Consider the following 20,943-nt stretch of genomic DNA (forward strand, 5'->3'; position numbering starts at 1 on the left):
CAAGGACCTAATCTTATATTAACACAAATGCCCTGCTCTTATTTTAACCCTGGCTTAGCAATGCTTGACATTACAAGTACACCCAATCCCCAATTGGGGGCAAAAAAGAACAAATTCCTCTCCCTGTTCACAGGAAAGATCTAGTATGTTTGTATCCAGAGATTAGCTTTGAATTGCAATTTCTAAAACCAGTCATAGGCCTACAGTTTGCTTCTCTGCCCAAAACACAAAAAAATCCTGGGAGAATGAATTTTTAAGATTAGACTCTTACAGGGTAGTTGAAAAGTTAGTTTTCTCCCAGCTGGGGGGAAAAATATCCTATAAAAACCAGAGTCAAAGAAAGATTTTAACACATATCAAAACTGGCTAAATCTTTCATGCTCAATTGTGCAACAGAGCAAAATGAGATGAGTGTATTAGTGGCAGTTGAGAAAAATGGCTTTTTAAATTCTGTTTTTCATGAGAGTAATTTAGGAAGTGCTGTATACAAGTCATTAAGTACAAAATACCATCAGTGTCATTGTGAGTTGTATTCTGTTTTTCGTTTGGTTCTTTGAGTGACATTTGTTGATGTTGTTCAGTCGCTAAGTCGTGTCCAACTCTTTGAGACTCCAGCACCGAGTGATATATGATACCTTAAATCTGATGAAGGAGCTTTTTTGGAGGCTAAAAAGGAAAAGGATGGAAGCAAACTCTCCAAGCAGCACAGGATTTCTCGGGAAGGGAGTCCCCGAAACAACATTTGCCCACCATTAGAGAAAGTCTTGCTTCCAACACATGAATGGAGTAAAACCAAGCAGAATCTTCTTGTAAGACGGCTGAGCAGTTCCATGGGAAAATCAAAAGGAACGGGGGCAGGACCAGGGAGCTCCTGGGAGATGATTTCAAGCAGGGAGACAGGAGTGAGAAATGCAGCTGTAGCTCCAAGTCTCCAGGAGCATATGCCATCAGTTGTTGTTTTGGGTTGCGATGAAAAGGAAAAAAATGCCTCCTTCCCTCTCACCTCTGCTGGCCTGAAAAGTTATGGCATGTGAAGCAGCTTCCCTTTTAAATATTGTTTTGAAGATCTAACCAACTAGAGAGAGTTAAAAAGCCAACAGAACACACTATAAAGCCAAGATCTCAGGGGGAAAATATATTTTTATGAGTCCCTGTTTATTGAGTACTTGTTGAGTACACTATGACCAGTTTGACCAGATACTTCCTATTTGTGACTGGCTTAAGGTCATGTTAAGTTTACCACACACCTTGGCCTCAGAGTAAAGCCTTAACTCTTCGTACTTGTACAATAGCATCCTCCTCTGTTACAGAAGTTTTCTCTTGTAGTCAGTTAGTTCCTTGGAAACTTTGCCACAGTTGTCTCACCTCCAAGCCTTGCTTCTGAGTGGATTTTCCTCTGGATTTCCAATGGTAACCAAAGACTGAGCCACACTCAGCTGGGCTTTACAGTTTGGGTCAAATTACCCTTCTTCTGACTCACAGGGATGGCCTCTCCTCTACATCTGTAGCCTCCACACTGCTCTCTGAGGCTGCTGTAACTGCATTCTCCTGTTACTGGACACTTTTTTTTTTTTTTTAATTAACTTTTATTGGAGTTTAGTTGCTTTCCATTGTTGTGTTCATTTCTGCTCTACAGCAAAGTGAATCAGCTCCATGTCTCCATATATCCCCTCTTTTTTGGATTTCCTTTCCATTCTAGTCACCACAGATGGATGTTTTCTCAAGGATCTTCTGGTCTCCTTGGTCGCAGATTCCATTGTCGCCATCACAGAGTTTTATTTGTTTTTCTGGAATTTTTATGTGTTGTATGGCAACATCTGTGCTGTTATATGGGCGTATGTGTTTGAGTGTGAGAGAGGTTTCCTTTTTCTCATGCCAAAGCACACTGCTTGATTCACCCTTGGCCCCACTCTTGGCAGAAACATCGGTGAACCATCACTGCTAACCCTGTTGCCGTATCAGGGGCTGTAATGGACATACGCCCTCCAGACTCGCACCATTCATCCGCTGTGCCGCTCCTGTGCTTGCAGAACCTTGGCAGAATGGCCTGCATACTCAAACAGTGCCAAGCATTCTAAGATGGGCTGGGGAAGAGGAATAATTTCCAGTTAGAAAAACATAAGATGGTAACTTACCATTCTTCTGTATTTAATGCGACAGAATCCATTTAAACATCCTATCAACCAGTTTACGGTATCGTTTTCATGTATGCATTCATTCACTCCATTATTTATTCATTAACTCATCTATTGCTTATTGAGATCTAGTCCCTGTGAATACGTTTAGGAAGAAGGGGTAGCAGTTATCTATCGGCGTAATAGTGCTGCCTTGCAATCCACTGGAAAGGCTAGTAGCACACAGCAATATAAACATTTGTTTAATTCATAACTCTGCCGGCCACAGGGCTGGTTTTTCATGTCTGAGCCAGGCTTGGTTGATCTCAGCTGAACTCACTTATTTATCTGTCATTAGCTGGCAGTTGGACTCGCTTATTTATCTGTCATTTGCTGGCAGTTGGACAGGCTGATCTAGGAGGACCTTGGCTAGCAGTGGTGAGACAGCTTGGATTTCTTTCATGTGGCCTCTCATCCTTCAGCAGGATAACCTGGCCTTGATTCCATGATGGTGAGGATCCAAGTAGAGTGGGAATGAACAAGCCCTCTTGAGGCATAACCTCAGAAATGGCTCTAAGTCCCTTCTGTCATACTGTATTAGCCAAAAGAGGGTTCACAGGAAAGCTCAGATTCAAGGTCAGGATGGAACGGATGGAGAATAAATGCTGTCTTTTTAAGGGATGAACTGCAAAATCACATGAAAAACACATGGGTTCAGAGAGGCCATTTAGGCCTCCCATGCATTTGACCTACCACATGGAGACAGACAGGCAAGCCCCGTTTAGAATATAATGTAATAAAGCCTACAAAAGGAGTATGTGTATAGTGGTAAGGGGGAAATACATTTTTTACAATATGATTCTACCTTCAATAAATTGTTCTAAAAGAAACAAGAGGAAGAAGGATGTAGGAAGGAGGCCAATAAATAGTTCTTGCTCTCCGTTTCTTCCCTTTTCCCACCAGTACACACAAAGACACCCATTGTGGGGATCTCCATGGTGCTCAAGACTTGCCTAGGCAGTCACTCCAAGGATGTGGGCCTGAGCCATTTGGGGGTCAGGTCCTGTCTGCAAAAGTGATGTGAATGCATGTATGCTTTCTCTGATAAAGGAGATGCCTTTGGAAACTAAACTCTTACTGAAAACTTCAGATGCTTTCCTGGGTCTTCAGGGAAGGCTTTTCTGGGTTACTTTTTTTGTTTTCCAAGTCAGTAATGGACACTAAGCTTCATTTCAGTTTCTTGTTCTGCATTTGTCACTTGGTCTTATTAGATTTCTAGGCCTCACTTCTCTGTCTGATTTAGACTCCTGTCAACTCCCAAGGCAGAGAGGGCTGCCTGCTGTATTTTATAGAACTTAGTAAATGCTAGCTGTGGGTTGAAATCAATGAATGTTATACACTTTCCCATCCTGCAGCTCAGAGCTTTCAGCATCATACCAATAACCTCTAAAAAAGTCGATTGCTGTGTACCTTTGGGTGTTGTCACAGGAAAAGAGCCAATTAGAACTTCTTGACTGCTGTTTCCTGGGACATCACCAGAACCCTTAGTGATGGAAAATGAAGAAGAGAAGGAAAGTGACTGCATGGTTGAGGTGACTGGCTAACTGCAAGAAGTGTTTCAGATTCTTGAGTTACAATTTGCTTACCCTTTTGAACTCACAGCAGTATTCTATTTTCAGAAGAAATTTAAATTGAAAAAGGTTACACATTTTTAGATCTAAAGATCTTATGTTACTGGAATGACATTGCAGCTGCATTTTCCTTATAAATATTTAAGAACAAGGTAGACGAACACGTGTGTGCTAGACTAGGTACATTCTGTGACACTGTTTGCCAGAAAACATTTTTTGAGATTATTAATATTTCTTACTTCTTTGCTTTTGCCACACTCATCTTAATTTAAGTCTACTTTCTTAAAGAGTATTCACGAATTTGCATACAGCTTACCCTTCATATCCGAGATTCCGTTCTGTGGATTCAACCAAAGCATAAATCAAAAGTATTAAAAAATATCCAGACCAGGGATCAGCAAATGTTTTTCCCTAAAGGGCCAAATAGTAAATATTTTAGGCTTGCAGGCCATATGGTCTTGTTTACAACTATTCAAGTTTGCTGTTGTTGTTTAAAAGCATCCATAGACAGTATATAATTAAATGGACATGTCTGTGTTCCAATAAAACTTAATTGGTAAAAAAGGAAGGAGGGCCAGATTTGGCAGGTGGGCTATAATTTGCTGACCCATGTGTTATAGTCAAGGTGCTGAAAGGAATTTCTTTTTTAAAACATTTTCAGAGGAAATTTCAAACAAAGTAGCCAGAAGAGTCTAAAAGATCCCCATGTATCATCAGCCAGTCTCCATAAAGAAAGAAACTTCTGTAATTCATGTTTCATCAATACCTCAACCTAACCCTATTCTAAGGGAGAGGACGCCTGCTCTCCCCATCTGCCAGACTGCCTCCCTCTCAGGTTCTCCTATAATCAAGTCTATGTTCCAACATCCACTAACTAGAAAGCATTGTAACTTGCATCTTAGGGACAAGTTGATATCAAATACTTACTTTCCTAATAAGGCAGTTAGAACAGAAAAGCCCTAAACTGTAACTTTGGAAAATTTTGATTTCTTGGCTTGAGGAAAGTATACTGTCATAGTCATTACTTTGTATGAAATCCTTTATGGAAATTACTTGCCTTCTCCACGCCCAATTTCCAGAAGTTTGACAGAGATGAATTGCATATTACTTGAAATGCTTTTATAAAGACAAGATGAAATCTGGTCAACTAAAACTAAAGGAAAAAATGTTCAAGGAAAATTGTCCCTCTTCAATAAAAATCCTAGAATGCAGTTCTAGTCTGATTAATCACCACAAATAATCAATATTCTATTTTAAGTTTGTATCCATTTCAAAATCCCAACTATGCTTAGCTCATTTAAAATAACTTTCTTCAATTGAAGCTAATTTTTAATCAGCCTCTTAAGTGTTCATGAGAGGATCTGGAATCAATCAGCAATCTTATAAATGTTTATTAAGTTTGATAAATATTAATTTATCTATGCCTTCGAAGATAATACATGTACACTGAAAAACTCAAAGCTAAATAAAAAATAAAAAGTGGTTTGATTTACTTATTTTGTTTTTTTTAATAGTATAATTGGCATAAAATATTACATAAGCTACAGGTGTACAATACAGTAATTAACAAGTTTTAAAGGTTATATTCCATTTACTGTTACTACAAAATACTGGCTATATCTCCTGATTTTATCTTGTACTTAATAGTTTATATCTCCTAATCCCCTACCCTTATTTGGACCCTTTCCCCTTCCGTCTCCCTACTGTTAACCACTAATTTGTTCTCTATCTGTGAGTCTGCTGCTTGTTTATTATATTCACTGGTTTGTTCTATTTTTTAGACTCCACGTATATGTGATATCATAGAGTATTTGTAAATAAGTCAGACAGGGTTGCTATCTGACTTATTTTCTGTAACATAATATCCTTCAGATCCATCCATGTTGTTGGAAATGGCAAGATTTCACTATTTTTTGGCTGAGTATTCCATTGTGTGCACACACACATGCACACATCACCCTCCTTGTCCCTTCTTCTGTTGATGGACACTTAGATTGTTTCCATATCTTGGTTTTTGTAAATAACGCTGCTTTTAACACTGGGGTGTATCTATAGGTTTGATTTACTTTTGGTCTTTGTGTGTAACTGTAATACACACGGTCAGTGCCCACCACATCCTAGGTATTACTATTTCAGTGTGCTCAGCTCACTTCTATCTGTACCAACACTTATACACCTGAGGGTTTTCTCTGAATCACAGGAGCCAATTCCATGATATGCATGACAGATCAGTAGTACCATTGCAAGAGAATTAATACCTCCCAGCTCCAGGAGTAGACCTCAGCCAGTGACTCTTGAGCATGTCAATGTGAACATTCTAATTCCTGCATCCTAAGGGAGGGAATTGGGTTCCCCTGGTGGCTCAGTGGGAAAGAATCTGCCTGCCAGTGCAGGAGACACAAGATATGTGGGTTTGATCCCTGGGTCAGGAAGATCCCCTGGAGAAGGAAATGGTAACCCATTACAGTATTCTTGCCTGGGAAATCCCAAGGACAGAGGAGCGTAGCAGGCTACAGTTCATGGGGTCACAGAAGAGTCAGACATGACTTAGCTGCCAAACAACAGTAGTAACAACGGTGGTTATTAAGGCATGGAAGAAAGAGTGGCCCTGCTTGCCATTACTCCTAGTAATGCACTTGATTGATTCGGCCTCCCATCACTGCAACATCAGGTTCTGTTGGTCTAGAGATACTGATGTCAAGGGGAAGGATATGTATGGTAAAAGTTACAGTAAATTAAAATATGGCTATCACCTAGTCATTTGGTGTTTCTCATGCCAGTAATTGCTGGGGTAATTGACTGTATTATCAAGAGGAGACAGGTTTGCTGTTACTTAAGTGGCAATCTACATCATCAGAGTAGAGGGGAGAGAGATGGTAATAGCATGGAAAATTGCAGCATGGGATGGTAACTTATTCCCCTAAACATTCTGGGTTTGCTGAACTCTTTTGTCTAGACATTCTGAATGATCACCACATTGAAGAACACTAACTAACAAGAATAAATGTAACATATAGGCATGGATAGACCTATAATACAAGGGGAGCATTGTTGGAGGCGTTGTTAATGCCCCATGCATATCCTTTGGATTTGAACCATTTCAGTACATTCTAGTGCCCTTCTAGCTGTTAGTATCTGCATTTCTATGCATGCGAGCTTTTTGTAGAATCAAATTAAAATCAAAATGAGATACACCTCACAATTTTAGAATGGCTATCATAAAAAGGACAAGAGATAATAAGTGCTGGTAAGGATGTAGAAAAAAAGGAATCCTTATGCATTGGCAGGTTTATAAATTGGTATCATTACTATATAAAACAGTATGGAGGTTCCTACAAAATCAAGTAGAACTGCCATGAAAAAGTGAAAGCGTTAGATAGATACTCAGTCATGTCTGACTCTTAACAACCCCATAGAATGTAGCCCTCCAGGCTCCTCTATCCCTGGAATTTTATAGACAAGAATACTGGAGTGGGTAGCCATTCCCTTCTCTAGGGGATTTTCCTGACCCAGGGATTGAAGCCAGGTCTCCTGCATTGCAGACAGATTCTTTACCATCTGAGCCACCAGGGAAGCCCATATGATCCTGCAATTCCACTTCTGGAGATATAGCCAAGGGGAATGAAAACACTAACTTGAGAAGATATCTGCATCCTTCATTTGGAGAGCTATTATTTACAACAATCAAGACTTGGACACAATTTAAGCATCCATTGGTGGATGAATGGATAAAAAATTGTGATATATATATATATGACAGTGAAAGTGTTAGTCACTCAATTGTGTCTGACTCTGCGACCCATGGACTGTAGCCTTTGTCCATGGGATTCTCCAGGCAAGAATACTAGAGCAGGTTGTCATTCCCTTCTCCTGGGGTATATATATTATGGAATGTTTTTCAGCCATGAAAAATGAGACCATGGATAGATCTTGAAGGCATTATGCTAAGTGAAATAAATCAGACAGAGAAAGACAAATACCGTTTGATTTCACGTATATGTAGAATCTTAAAAAAATTTATCTGTTAAAATAATATTTAAAGTTTTCTTTTTCTTTGCAACAACAAAATATTTAAAACTTTTTTTAAAACAAAATTTAAGAAGTGATATTTTCTAGCTGTGTTACAGTTAATAGCTTTCATGAACCAGGGAGATCTTTATTAGAAATAATTGATACATTACTAAATAAATAAATAATAGATAGATAAAAGATAATAATAATAGATAAAATAATAGATAAAATAAATCTACATACTATTTTTTTTTACTAATTAGTGAAAAAATTAACATGTTGGCTTCTATTTCATGTGCAAATTATCAGATAAACAAGTGAATTAAAGAGCTTAAGACTGGCCTCATCATGCATTGTTGGATAGCCCTTAATTATCAAGAATCCAACTTACTTAGAATTTCACAGAAAGCCTAAATATGCTCTAAACTCGACAGTTTCTTTTGTTGCTTTCTTCTTGCAGATTCAGGATGGTGATGACCCTCAAGGAATTAAAAATATTTTTGTGTGTTTCAAGCATAAAAGGTTTAAAACATATGTTTTAGAAGCATTTCTCTAGCAAGTGATAGAATTCTATCTGCCAAGAGTCTCAGAGGGCTTGGGTAAGTCTTTAAGTACAAATTTTTCGTTTCTAGAGCAAAAAGAGAACTAAATTCATTCTCATTTGTTAGTTGTAGAGTTACAGGAACACTTTGGTACATTATTCAGGGAAATATCTGTCCTCATTTCTACCGAGCCCCAGAGATAAAATCTGCTGGTTGTAAACTCAGATTTAACTCCTGTGACTTCAGTTGACAGTTGATAAGATAGGCGGTTGACTTTAATGTGACGGGCCAGACTCAGTTTGATTTATTGTGTGACCCAGGTTGCTGGTACAGAGGAAAGTTGATTTGACTTGTTTTGGTTGCCTCCTGACAAGGTTTTCCTGACTTCACTCCTAGCCAAGCATCTGAGCTACTTTCTTTCCCCAGTTCTTTTCAGGCATGCTACACTGACAGCTTTATCAATACATCTTTCTCCTCTTTTCCAGAGCTACTACTGTTTCATCCAACCACTAAATTAAAGCCAAATCACTTGAGAATTTTCCCCACTTCCCCTGACCTTTCTTCCTTAGCACTGGATCTCCTGGGACCTTCCCAAAGCTAGTGATGACTTCTGTTTGCATAAGGACGGTACAACCATGAGGGTTTTTTTCCCCTGATTTCAAAAGCAACGTAGACTTAAAAATTAACTGCTAAAACACTATGAAATATGGGGCGTAAAACTGGAAAGTCAGCCATTATTCCATCCCTCGAGAAGTTTAATGCATGTTATTGTAAATTTTCTCCCACTGTGGATCTGCTTTGAAAGGGATTCTGTTATATATTCTCTTTTGCTACTTGAATTCTCCATCACACACATTGTGGTCCTATAGAATGTACACAAAGTTATAATGTTTGTTACTCCTTGAGAGGGTGTGGGTTTGTTTAATTACTCTTTACTGGAATTCATTTGGATTGCTCTTTCCCCTTCTAAATATATTTACTAATTTTCTATTACAAAGGGACACTTAGTTTCAGTAGTGGGATTTCTTCACTGAATTCTAGATTAAGACATAATGTTAAAAATACACACACATGTGTACACACAAATATGCAATATTAAGATATTTATAGGTATCTTAAGATATTCAATAGTTTCAACTATTGAATAGGTGTTAACTAATCCAAACAAATGTCAGCCCAAGAAATCTATTTTCTGCAATGATTAAAATATGTTGACTGACACACAAGTGTAAAGAGACAAAATTTTTAGACAAGTACATCTTACATAAAAGTTAATCATGCAAAGGTTCATGCAAAATGTCTGGCTTCATTAACTCGCTCAAGTTTTTCCATTGCAAAGTATTGTAATCCTTATCCTTCTTTCTTTATAAACCTTAACTGGACATGTAACATTCAGCTTTAGCCTCATGTTTAATTTGGTTCCCAAACCAAAGATCTTTAAAACCACAGTCAACTGGTTTTTCTTATTTTTTAATTGGTGGAAAAATGTTTTACATTTTTGTCTTGGTTCCTGTCATAGAACAACATGAATCAGTCATAATTATATATATATATATATATATATATATACACCCTTCCCTCTTGAGCCTCAATCCCTCCTCCCAGCCCCTCTAGGTCATCACAGATAGCCTGGCTGGGCTCCCTGTGTTATTTAGTAACTTCCTACTAACTATTTTACAAATGATAGTGTATATATTTTTGAGAACCATGTCCTCTTCCCTTTGGACATGATTCTCAAAAACTTGGTATTTTGCCTCCCAGGGAATACTGGAGATGTCTGGTGACATTTTTGGCTGTCCCACTGGGAGAGAGGCAGTGCTCCTGGCATCCAGGAGGTAAAGACAGCGATGGTGTTAAGTGTCCTACCCTACACAGGGCAGGCCCTGCAAAAAGAACCATCTGCCCAAACTCTCAGTGGTGCTGCTTTAGGATGAGGGGATCAGCTCACTGCCTCCAGGCTGATCCTCAGGTAGTTGGTAAACACTGTACACATACAGCCACAGTCACAGAAGATTTGTGCTTGTTACCTTGCTTTGTTTTCCTTCTCAGAATAGTTGAGTTGAGTGGCTGCTTTGAGAACCTCTAGCAATGGCTAGGGAGTGATGGATTCTCTCACTGTGTTTGGTCTTGAATTGAATTCCCCAGGCTCACACATTGAAGTTCTAACCCCCCAGTACCTCAGAATGTCACCTTATTTGGAAATAGGGTCATTGCAGACATAATTAGTTCAGACGAGGTCATTAGGTTGGGCTCTAATCCAACATGTCTGGTGTCCTTAGGAAAATGGAGAATTTTCCCACAGACACATGCGTGGGGAGAACACCATGTGAGAATGAAGGCAGAGGCCAGGGGTGATGTTTGGACAAGTCAAAGAATGCCAAAAATTGCCACTAATTCATCAGAAGCTTTGGTACTTTGTTTCCTGTTGGATTAGGTTTCATTTAAGGAAGTATACTTAAAATGCTTGTTAAAGATGGAAACTTAGAGAAATAATTTATCTCATTATGTTTCTTATAAAGTTCCTTCTTCTGTCTTTTTAAGTTATTGTGTTAGGAGTTGTTTTCGCTCAATACTATCTTTATCTTATCTTCCATTTTTTACCCGTCAGCCTCTGCTTCTAAGGATGCTACTTCAACATCTCCTACTCAGACCAACAAACCCTTTTCCTCTTTTCCATTCTATATCTTTTTTTTCCCACTAAAGGAATGTCATTGTTTTTAGCATGCTAAAACCATAGCATGCTAAAAACATACACTTTTGACGCTTCTTTTTGGAATCATGATATGACATGCTTGTGAATGCTCTTCATTTCTAGCCAACATCCTACCCACTTGTTTTCATTTATTGTTCATTTCAAATCCTGCCCCTCCCCTTTTTTTTTAATCTATGTAGGTAGAGTTTGATTTTTCCAGTAGCCTAAAACATACTATTCACCTTCTACTTACAACATTTCATATAAACATCATTACATTATTTTGAATTTTTTTTCTTCTTGGACATATAATTCCAAACTGTTACTTTTAAAACCAATTTTAATATAATTTTTATTATATAAAACATTATAATATACAAAATGTGATGAAATATATATTAAAATTTGGATTGTCAGGGGAATAGTCCCCATTTCCCTTTTCTGCCATTTTACAAATAAGGACGCTAAACCAGAGTGTAGGTTTTGTGAGATAGTTTTGTGTATATGTAAGGTGCAAGAGTAGGAGAAAAGGAATTGGAAAAGATGGGAGTTTAAGATAAGCGATGAGGAAGGGAGAGTAGGAAGTCAGCCCCGTGACTGAGAAAAGGTCACGAAGGAGGAAGTGAAAGCAACAGAGTTTGAACTCCCATCTCCATCATCAAATCCTGTGTCTTTTCCCACTAGTCACAGCTCTGGAAATCCCTATCTATTACAATTAAAGTAAGGCGATTTGTTTAGAGAAGGTTTGGGTTTTCCCTAGCAGGGAGAAAAATTAACAATTTATAGAAACAGTTTGCCCATTCTTCATTCAGGATTGACATGGTTGGGTGTGGCCAGCACATGGCTCTGAGGTTGACATGTCTAAATCTGCTTGTTTCTGATGCTTCAAAGAATCCTTAATAACTAAAAAAAGGTTCTTTATTTTTGCTTCAAGGAGGAACGCAAACATAAGGACTCACAAAATTCTATAGGGGTTTATGAAGCCTGCTGCATTTACCCATAACAATGCCAACGCTGAAATAAGCATTGCTTTCCTATATTTTGTTTAGAAAATTAGAATTTTTGTTTCTGTTGAAAATAGATATGAATCAAGGACAAGTGCTAATGATTAAGTAGAATTGATGAACCTAAATTTCAGACTCAAAAATTTGGGGAGTTTTTTCATTTGTTTGTTTTTATAGAACTCTGATTTTGTCACTTTACTGAAAATCAAGAGTGTAATTAAGGCAATTAGCATTTTAAAATCTGATTGGAGCAGATGTTTTAACTCTCTTAAAGGAGCTATAACTCCAGATATTCCAGTTGTATGTTAATAATCAAATGTTATCAAAATATTTTCACAAAGGAACTCAGCCACTGTTTCTAATATTTTCAGATTACTTTCCATATAAGAAAGTAATAAAATTATATATCTTAAAGCATTTCAAATCCAACTCTTAATCCCTAAATGGTAGACATCAGAAAGTTTTACTTTATCAAGTAAAACATAGTAAAACACGTATTTCTAGACATTTATAGGTGCACTCAACTTTTTTGCAGATTGTTTCTGGGCGCTTAGAGATGTTACAAATGGTGGAAGAGAGACAATGGGACAAATTAATGAACTTAAATGGCTTATTGAGTTTCCATATCAAGAAAACTTATTGAAGACTATTATAACTTTTTCTTTAGTCCAGGAAAACACATAAATATTTTCCACTTCTTTCTGAGAAATGAGTGCAACTTATGGTGAATGTGGCACAACCATCAGATTTGTATATACTGGTTTTCGTTGTCCAGAGGTGTGGACCATTAAATAGCGATGCATGTGGAAATTGTGAAAATGATCTTAATAATCAAAAGGAAAAATTATGATTGCTCTGTGATCTTTGAGCATTTTTGTCAAAAATGAAGGACTCCCTTATGTCACTTATGTAACTGTATCGGGAAATGGAAAAGAAACAGTAATACTAATAGTTATTTAGTACACTGAAAATTAAAACACTGTGACATTGAGAATTAAGTGTTAACATTTCTTTGCAAAGACTTATCCCGGGTATTTTGAATAGGACTTGCTTTTTCCTTCTCATCCCAGGACTTAGTTTTTTTTTAATGATACAGAGTTGATTTACAATGTTGTGTTAGTTTCAGGTGTAAGCACAGTGATTCAGTTATACATATGTATTATTTTTCAAATTCTTTCCCCATTTAAGCTATTACAGAATGTGGAGTAGAGTTCCCTGTGGTATATGGTAGATCCTTTTTGGTTATCTGTTTTGTTTATAGTGATGTATATGCCAATTCCAACTTCTTATAACTTATGCTATGGAGAGAGCAACTTGGTGACTTGTCGTCTCCTTTCTAAGTATGGATCAGCCTCCAGGATTTTCTCTTCAGTGCTTTCAATGTCATAAAATACCCCCTAGAGTCCTCTTCATGGGAATTTTTCTGCTGATGTCACATCTGTTTGTCACAGCCACTTTCCCCTTTAGCATCACTAAGGTCAGCTCCACTGAATTCCTTTGTTGCATGGCTGGAGTCTCCGAAACAACAGAGGTATCAACATCCCCATGTCAACATCCCCATCTTCTAATCACAGCCAAATTCATTTTCAGTCTTAGCACTTCCTGTGCTTTCATCTGTTGGTCACTTTGTTCTTTTGATTGTCCGTTTGTGTCAGATGGGAGACGAGGAGGCAGCACAGCTGCCCAGGTTCCTGACTTTGCATGATTGAGTAACAGATGTGCAGGAGCCAATCACCAGCAGGCCTGGAAAAGAATAAAGAGATTGGTCACTGACCAAGGTGTGCATCTGTTTAGTGACGCTGGGCAATCCCATGGACAGAGGAGGCTGGTGGGCTACAGTTCATGGAGTTTCAAAGAGTCGGACACAACTGAGCAACTGAACACACACATGACTCAAAGAACTAGCACTAAAGAGTTTATTTTATATTCACATTTAATACATCATGGTAACTAAAATTCGGGCTGTGGGGTTGGAAGACTGTTGTTTCACTAAAAAATAATCATTTAAAATTTGTGTATATCATTACTGTAAAATAAGGACTGCCTGTATTAACCAAGCAGTACAAACACAAAGTATAGAAGGAATTCTATACTTTGTGGGAAAACACAAATTTTAATAATATATCAGATATATATAAAATAGGCATATATACACAGTATACATATATATATATTCATATATTAAAAAATAAGAAGTAGTTTATCCTCAGAATTCTGTTTTATGTGTTTTATTTTGGGGGGAGGGTTATTCAAACTCAAGTTTGAAGTGTATACAAATACTTGTGTCCTAGGGATTTTTATTCCCATAGGAACTGGCAGATTCCTGACTGTTCAGGCATGGACCAGTGCTTTACTTGAGAAATTCTAAAGCTAGGGGATGCTTTGTAGTAGAAACTGATGAATTTTGGCTCAGTAATTGGCTTGTTCACCTTGTTGGAACTTTTGGGTACTTTTGTGTGTAAGAATCTTATGCAGTATAGTTATCAACCTGAGTTACTCTGTTAACTCAAAAAAAAAAAAAAGTTTGTCATGTTTCCAAACAGACTCCTGGCATTTGTCCTTTCCTCTTCTGGCCTTGTTTTCCAACAAATCTATTTTATCTTATCTATTCCACTACAGTATCTAGCAAATACAGTTGAGGTAAGCATAAAGTCACTCTTGTGTTTTCAGCCCAGGGCTTATGGGGGTCGCAAAGAGTCGGACACGACTGAGCGACTGAACTGAACTGAACTTGTGGGATCTTAGTTAACCAGACCGGGGATTGAACCCAGGTTCTTGGCAGGGAGATTATGAGTCCTAACCACTGAACTGCCAGGGAATTCTCACCATGTTACTTTGTGTGGAAGGATTTTCAGAGCACTGTGTAATTTTCTGTATTTCCATGGGAAATGGGAAGTGCAGAGGAGGGGAGTGGAAGGAGCAGAGGCTGTGGGACCTGTGGGACTTCCCTGGATGTCCAATGGTTAAGACTTCGCCTTCCAATGCAGGCAGTGTGGGTTTGATCCCTGGTTGGGAAGCTAAGACCCCACATACCTCATGGCCAAAAGGCATAAAACAGAACCAGTATTGTAACAAATTCAATGAAGACTTTAAAAATGGTCCACACTAGAAAATCTTAAAAAAAAAGAAGAAGAAGAGGCTGTGGAACCCAGCCAAAGACTTGACTTGGGTGTGAACTCCATAGACTATCATCTTGGGCAACTTGGTTTCTCTGTCCAGTCCCATTTTCTTGGTCCTATTGTGTGAAGCTCTTCCCTTTCAACACCTACCACAGACTTCACTCATGATGAAGGGCTATGAAACTCAAGAACTGGCTCACATGACTTGATGCCCGCTGCCAAGAGGATTCGGTCTTTTTAAGAAAAACAGGGAGGTAAATCAGTGTTCAGGGCAAAACGATTCTGCCATAATTAGTCTTGTCTGTAATGGTTTTGGAAAAGAAAGTGGTGACAGAGCTCCTGTGTATTTTTGGACTCTGGAGTAGAGACTCTGCTGATATCTAAAATTAGTTGAAATTAGCTGGAATTTTAAGTACTCTGAAATGAGGTAAAATCCTCATGGCAGAAAGTCAAATGGCTCCACCAGGTGACTGGATCCTTCTGCCAGAAGTTTGTTCCTGGCTAGTGAAGCGTGGCTACTGAAGGCTGGAGGGTCCTGAGTACAATTACTCTGTCTGTTATGGGAAGAATTCACCAAGATGTGTGGGGCAGGCAGCAAAATATATCTAGTACTTCTTGGTTTATATTTTCCTAAGGTGACTCTTTTGAGACAATAGCAGTTATGGGATATGGGCCATTTGATGTATTTGTTTAATCAGATTTAATGCAAAATTATACTCATGTTCTTCCCTGTGACCCACAGAAATAGTGCCTGGTTCTTGTTTCACTGCACTGTTGTTTAATTGTAAGTCATATCCGACTCTTTGGCAACCCAATGGACTGTAGCCCTCCAGGCTGCTCTGTCCATTGGATTTCCCAGGCAAGAATACTGGAGTGGGTTGCCATTTCTTTCTCCAGGGGGTCTTCCCAACCCGGGGATTAAAAGCTGCATCTCCTTCATTGGCAGGTGAATTCTTTACCCCGGAGCCACTAGGAAAGCCCATTTCAATGCATGCTTCTGTCCAAAGCTACTTGCTTTGTGTTTAGGAAAAATTAACTTCTAATTAATGTTCTTCTTGCTGGTCACTTGCTAACTCACTCTAAGAATAAAATACTACTATTGGGAGGAGGGAAGGTGATAAGAATGAATTAAAGGCAAGTTCTTTGCGTCTTCCTTTTTTTCCAGAATTTTGTTTGGACTGTCCTTACCTCCCTCAGACATGGACTGTTTCACCAAATTGAACAATTTACCATAGCCAATCTAGGACCTAGAAGAGGAAGTGGGAAGAAGTAAAGATTGAGGTCTGAGGCAAATGCTCTGGCACTCTCCCTGCCCCAATACATTCTTCTCTCTCTTTGCCTATCTTTCCTTTCTCCATCTTCGCTCCTGTCCTTTAAATTGTTTTTTTTTAGTTTTTTTCCCACACCGAAAAAAATTTTTTTATTTTATTATACTTGATTTACAACGTTGTATTAGTTTCAAATGTACAGCAAAATGATTCTGTTATACACATACATATATTCATTCTTTTCTCATAGAGGTTGTCACAGAATATAAAGTAGAGCTTCCTGAGCTATACAGTTCATCCTTATTAGGTAATCTACCTTATATACAGTAGTGTTTTGTATTGATTTTTAAATCAGCCACAAAGCATCACGTTGTCTGGGCTGCCATACTCTGGCTCACCTCACAGCTCTCTGCATTTCAAGAGTGGGATTTCTCTCTTGTTAATTCTGAGATGATACAGAGGCCTGTCTTCACCTAATCACTGAGCTTCCGTTCTCTTGTCTCTAATACCAGCTACAGGTCTTCCTTGACTTAGAGTGGGGTTATGTCTCAATACGCCCATTGTAAGTCGAAAATATCATCAAGTGCATTTAACAGCCACTGCAGATGGTGATTGCAGCCATGAAATTAAAAGACGCTTACTCCTTGGAAGGAAAGGTATGACCAACCTAGATAGCATATTAAAAAGCAGAGACATTACTTTGCCAACAAAGGTCCGTCTAGTCAAGGCTATGGTTTTTCCAGCAGTCATGTATGGATGTAAGAGTTGGACTGTGAAGAAAGCTGAGCACTAAAGAATTGATGCTTTTGAACTGTGGTGTTGGAGAAGACTCTTGAGAGTCCCTTGGACTGCAAGGAGATCCAACCAGTCTATCCTAAAGCAGATAAGTCCTCGGTGTTCACTGGAAGGACTGATGCTGAAGCCGAAACTCCAGTACTTTGGCCATCTCATGCGAAGAGTTGACTTATTAGAAAAGACCCTGATGCTGGGAGGGATTGAGGGCAGGAGGAGAAGGGGGCGACAGAGGATGAGATGGATAGATGGCATCACCGACTAGATGGACATGAGTTTGAGTAAACTCTGGGAGTTGGTGATGGACATGCTGCATGGACAAGCCTGGCATGCTGCAGTTCATGGGGTCACAAAGAGTTGGACACGACTGAGCGACTGAACTGAACTGAACTGAATTTAGCATAGGAGCTTAGCCTTACCTTGCTTAAACGGGCTCAGAACACTTATGTTAGCCTACAGTGGGACAAAATCCTCTAACACAAACCCAGTTTTACTATAAAATGTTGAATACCTCATGTAATTTATTGAATACAGTACTGAGAGTGAGTAACAAAATGGTTGTCTGGGTGCAGAATGGTGGTAAGTATATTGATAATTTCCCCTTGTGATCATGTGGTTGACTGGCAGCTAAGACTGACTCTGCCAGCATCATGAGAACGTATTGTAGTATTGTACCGTGTGACACCAGACCAGGGAAAGCTCAACATTCATCATGTTAAGTATGGTTTCCTACTGAATGCATATCACTTTCACACCATCAGTAAAGTTGAAAAATACCCATTGAATCATCTTCTGTATCTGCTATTTCTTTCTCGCCCATTCCTAGCATCTATTTCAATGTTCAAGTGCACATTTATGCTTTAATATTGCAGAGAACTTGGGAGAGCTAAAAGGAGTTGAACCCTACATTGCTTGGTTCTTTTACACAGATTTAAGTCATGAAACAATCCTTTCTAGATACTTCCATCATCACTCTGGCTCTTGCCATTTCTCCCCAGACCCTTTGTTTGATGTCTTCAAAGCACAAAGGTCTAAGTGGTACTTTGAATGGGCTGTCCATTTCCCACTGTTCTGGCCTCAGGTTGAGCCACTGCCTTTGGTCTAGTTTTGGTTTATGGAAAATCTTTATTCTTTCTGTTTTAAATCCTAGGTTTACCCATCCTATGACTTTTGATTGAGGTGCTTTTTTCCTTTCCTTTGGGATTTTTTTCTTTTCTTGACCCTTTCTTCATCATCCTTGCTGAAGCTCTCTAGATTCTGACTGATTGTTTTGTTTTTTTCCCCTCCAATTTTCCTTCAAGCTATTGTTCTCACAGATAATTTAAAAACCTGAAGAACTCTGGATCAAGGTGTACTAGATTGCTTTGTTCTGATCTCAGTGCCTTTTAGTAGAATTTGCCCCAGTTCTGACATTTTAAATAAACACAGTTTGAATTTTAACAAAATTCATTTTTAAGTCCCTCCTGTCTGCCTCTCTTCCCCATTAGAGTTTACTAGCTCTGTCATTTTAGAGCCTCTCTTTTTCTGTCTAGCTTCTTAAGAATTCATTTGTGGACATTTTCGCTGCCTCAAAATGCCAAGTTAGTTGATTTGGGAAAATGATAGATTCTAGGCATGCCTGACCTTTGCATTCCATCTTCTACAAAGGAAATGTTTTGTATTGTTTCTTTCCTGTAAATTTAGAAAACCATTCTCTCTGCTGTTGCAACTTTGGTAGTTGAGATTCTTCATATACATTTTTTGTTTGTTTGTTTGGCTGCACTTCGTGGTGTATGGAACCTTAGTTCCCAACCAGGGATTGAACCTGTGCCCCCTGCATTGGAAGCACAGAGTCTTTAGGAAGGTCCCCATGTACATTTTATAATCTTACCATTTCGTGAAAACCTAGACAAGCTAAATCATGAGCTCAGTGCTAATAATGTTCAGATGGACATTTGTCATCTGTTTTATGAAACAAATATGTATTCCTTTCACTTTAGAATAACTAGTAAAATAAGCAATTTACTATGTATTTTGTTCTTCTTTCTATTGTGAAGCAAACTTTCTTATGAGAGTATGAATTTAATGACAGAGTAAATATCTTATGAGATGATTATATGTGCATCTTTCATTACATTGTGTATTCTTTCTAGGACATGGAACAGTTATTCATCTTTATTACTCACAAAGTGTCTGAAATAAATTTGGTCCTCATCAAATACTTGAATAATTGAAGCCATCAGTGACAACATTTTTAAGGTTCGAATTTGGAATTAATGTTCTTATTAAACATCTTTGTCTTCCGAAGTTCTGATAAAAATTACTTAAAGGTATACATCATATAACTTAGGAAAAACCATGGATTAGTAGAAGTGGACATGGATTCAAAAGACAAAGCGCAGTCAAAACTCAGTCCTGCTATTTCATCGAACTTTCTAACCTCAGCTTCCTCAAGTGTTACACAAGGAATAATACATCTGAAAGTGAGTTAGTGGGAAAAATAAATGAGGTAAGTGTTTTTCACTGTGTTAACAGGCATGAAATAAATACTTTAAAAAATACTAAAAGCTTCTCTCTATGATTTCCATTATCCATTCTTTAAGATGCAAGAATGAAGATTTATAGATACTTCATTCTTCTCAGGAAAAACTATTAAATGCTACCTTTAAAAAAAAAATCTGTCTTTTAACTTTTGAAGATCAGTGCAATGGAAGGAATTTTTTTTTCTTAGTATCAAATGATCTGAAGGACTTTTGCTTCTGGGGATGTCAGAACAAGGTTAATACCTTGGAGGATGGCTCCAAGACAGAAAACAACTAGGAAACTTAGACTTAATACAAAACTATTGTTGTTCAGTCACTCAGTCGAGTCCGACTCTTTGCCAGCCCGTGAACTGAAGCATGCCAGTCTTCCCTATCCTTCACCATCTCCCGGAGTTTGCTCAAACTCATGTCCATTGAGTCAGTGATGACATCTAACCATCTCACCCTCCATTACCCCCTGCCCCTTGCTAAAATGAAAGATGGACTTCCCTGGTGACTCAGTGGTGAAGAATCTGCCTGCAGTGCAGGAGACATGGGTTCAATCCCTGGGTCGGGAGCATCCCCCTGAGAAAGAAATGGTAACCCACTCCAGTATCCTTGCCTGGAGAATTCCTTGAACAAAGGAGCCTGGTGGGTTACAGTCCATGGGGTTGCAAAAGAGTCGGACATGACTGAGCAACTAAACAACAATGACAAAATGAAAGATACTACATGTGCAAGTCTGTTCACAGTGAAAAGCCTGCCTGAGAAAGATGCAACATAAAGCAGTGGTTGACCAAAATTGCAGAGAGTCATCGGGACCCAATCACTCCTCTCCTTGAACATTCTCATTATGAACCAGTAACTCTGCTGTTTGGCTTAAGTCCATTTGACTTGGATTTATTCCATTTGTGTCCATAATCTTTGTGTTCTTTACCCACCAAGGTTTAACTGGATTTTATTAAATTTATGATCCTGAGGGACTGGAATGCCACACACGTATTAGGATAAGATCTCTTAATCCTGCGAATTTCAGCAAACCCAAGATTAACCTTTAATCTATTGAGAGTTAGATCCTAACACTAGCATTTCTTTTGTGTGAAAGCTAAGTAGAAATTTTAAGCTGACAGCTAGAACAATTTTTAATTTAGGCCACTGGAAAATCAAATGCCATGTCTGTTTTTAATAATAATTGGAGTTGACTAAAATCATTGAACTTTTGGTTCCCCTCCTTCCCTCATATGTAATTTGTTATTTTTTTTCAAACTA

The sequence above is a fragment of the Cervus elaphus genome, chromosome 5 (assembly GCF_910594005.1).
Source record: "Cervus elaphus chromosome 5, mCerEla1.1, whole genome shotgun sequence".
Lineage (NCBI taxonomy): Eukaryota > Metazoa > Chordata > Mammalia > Artiodactyla > Cervidae > Cervus > Cervus elaphus.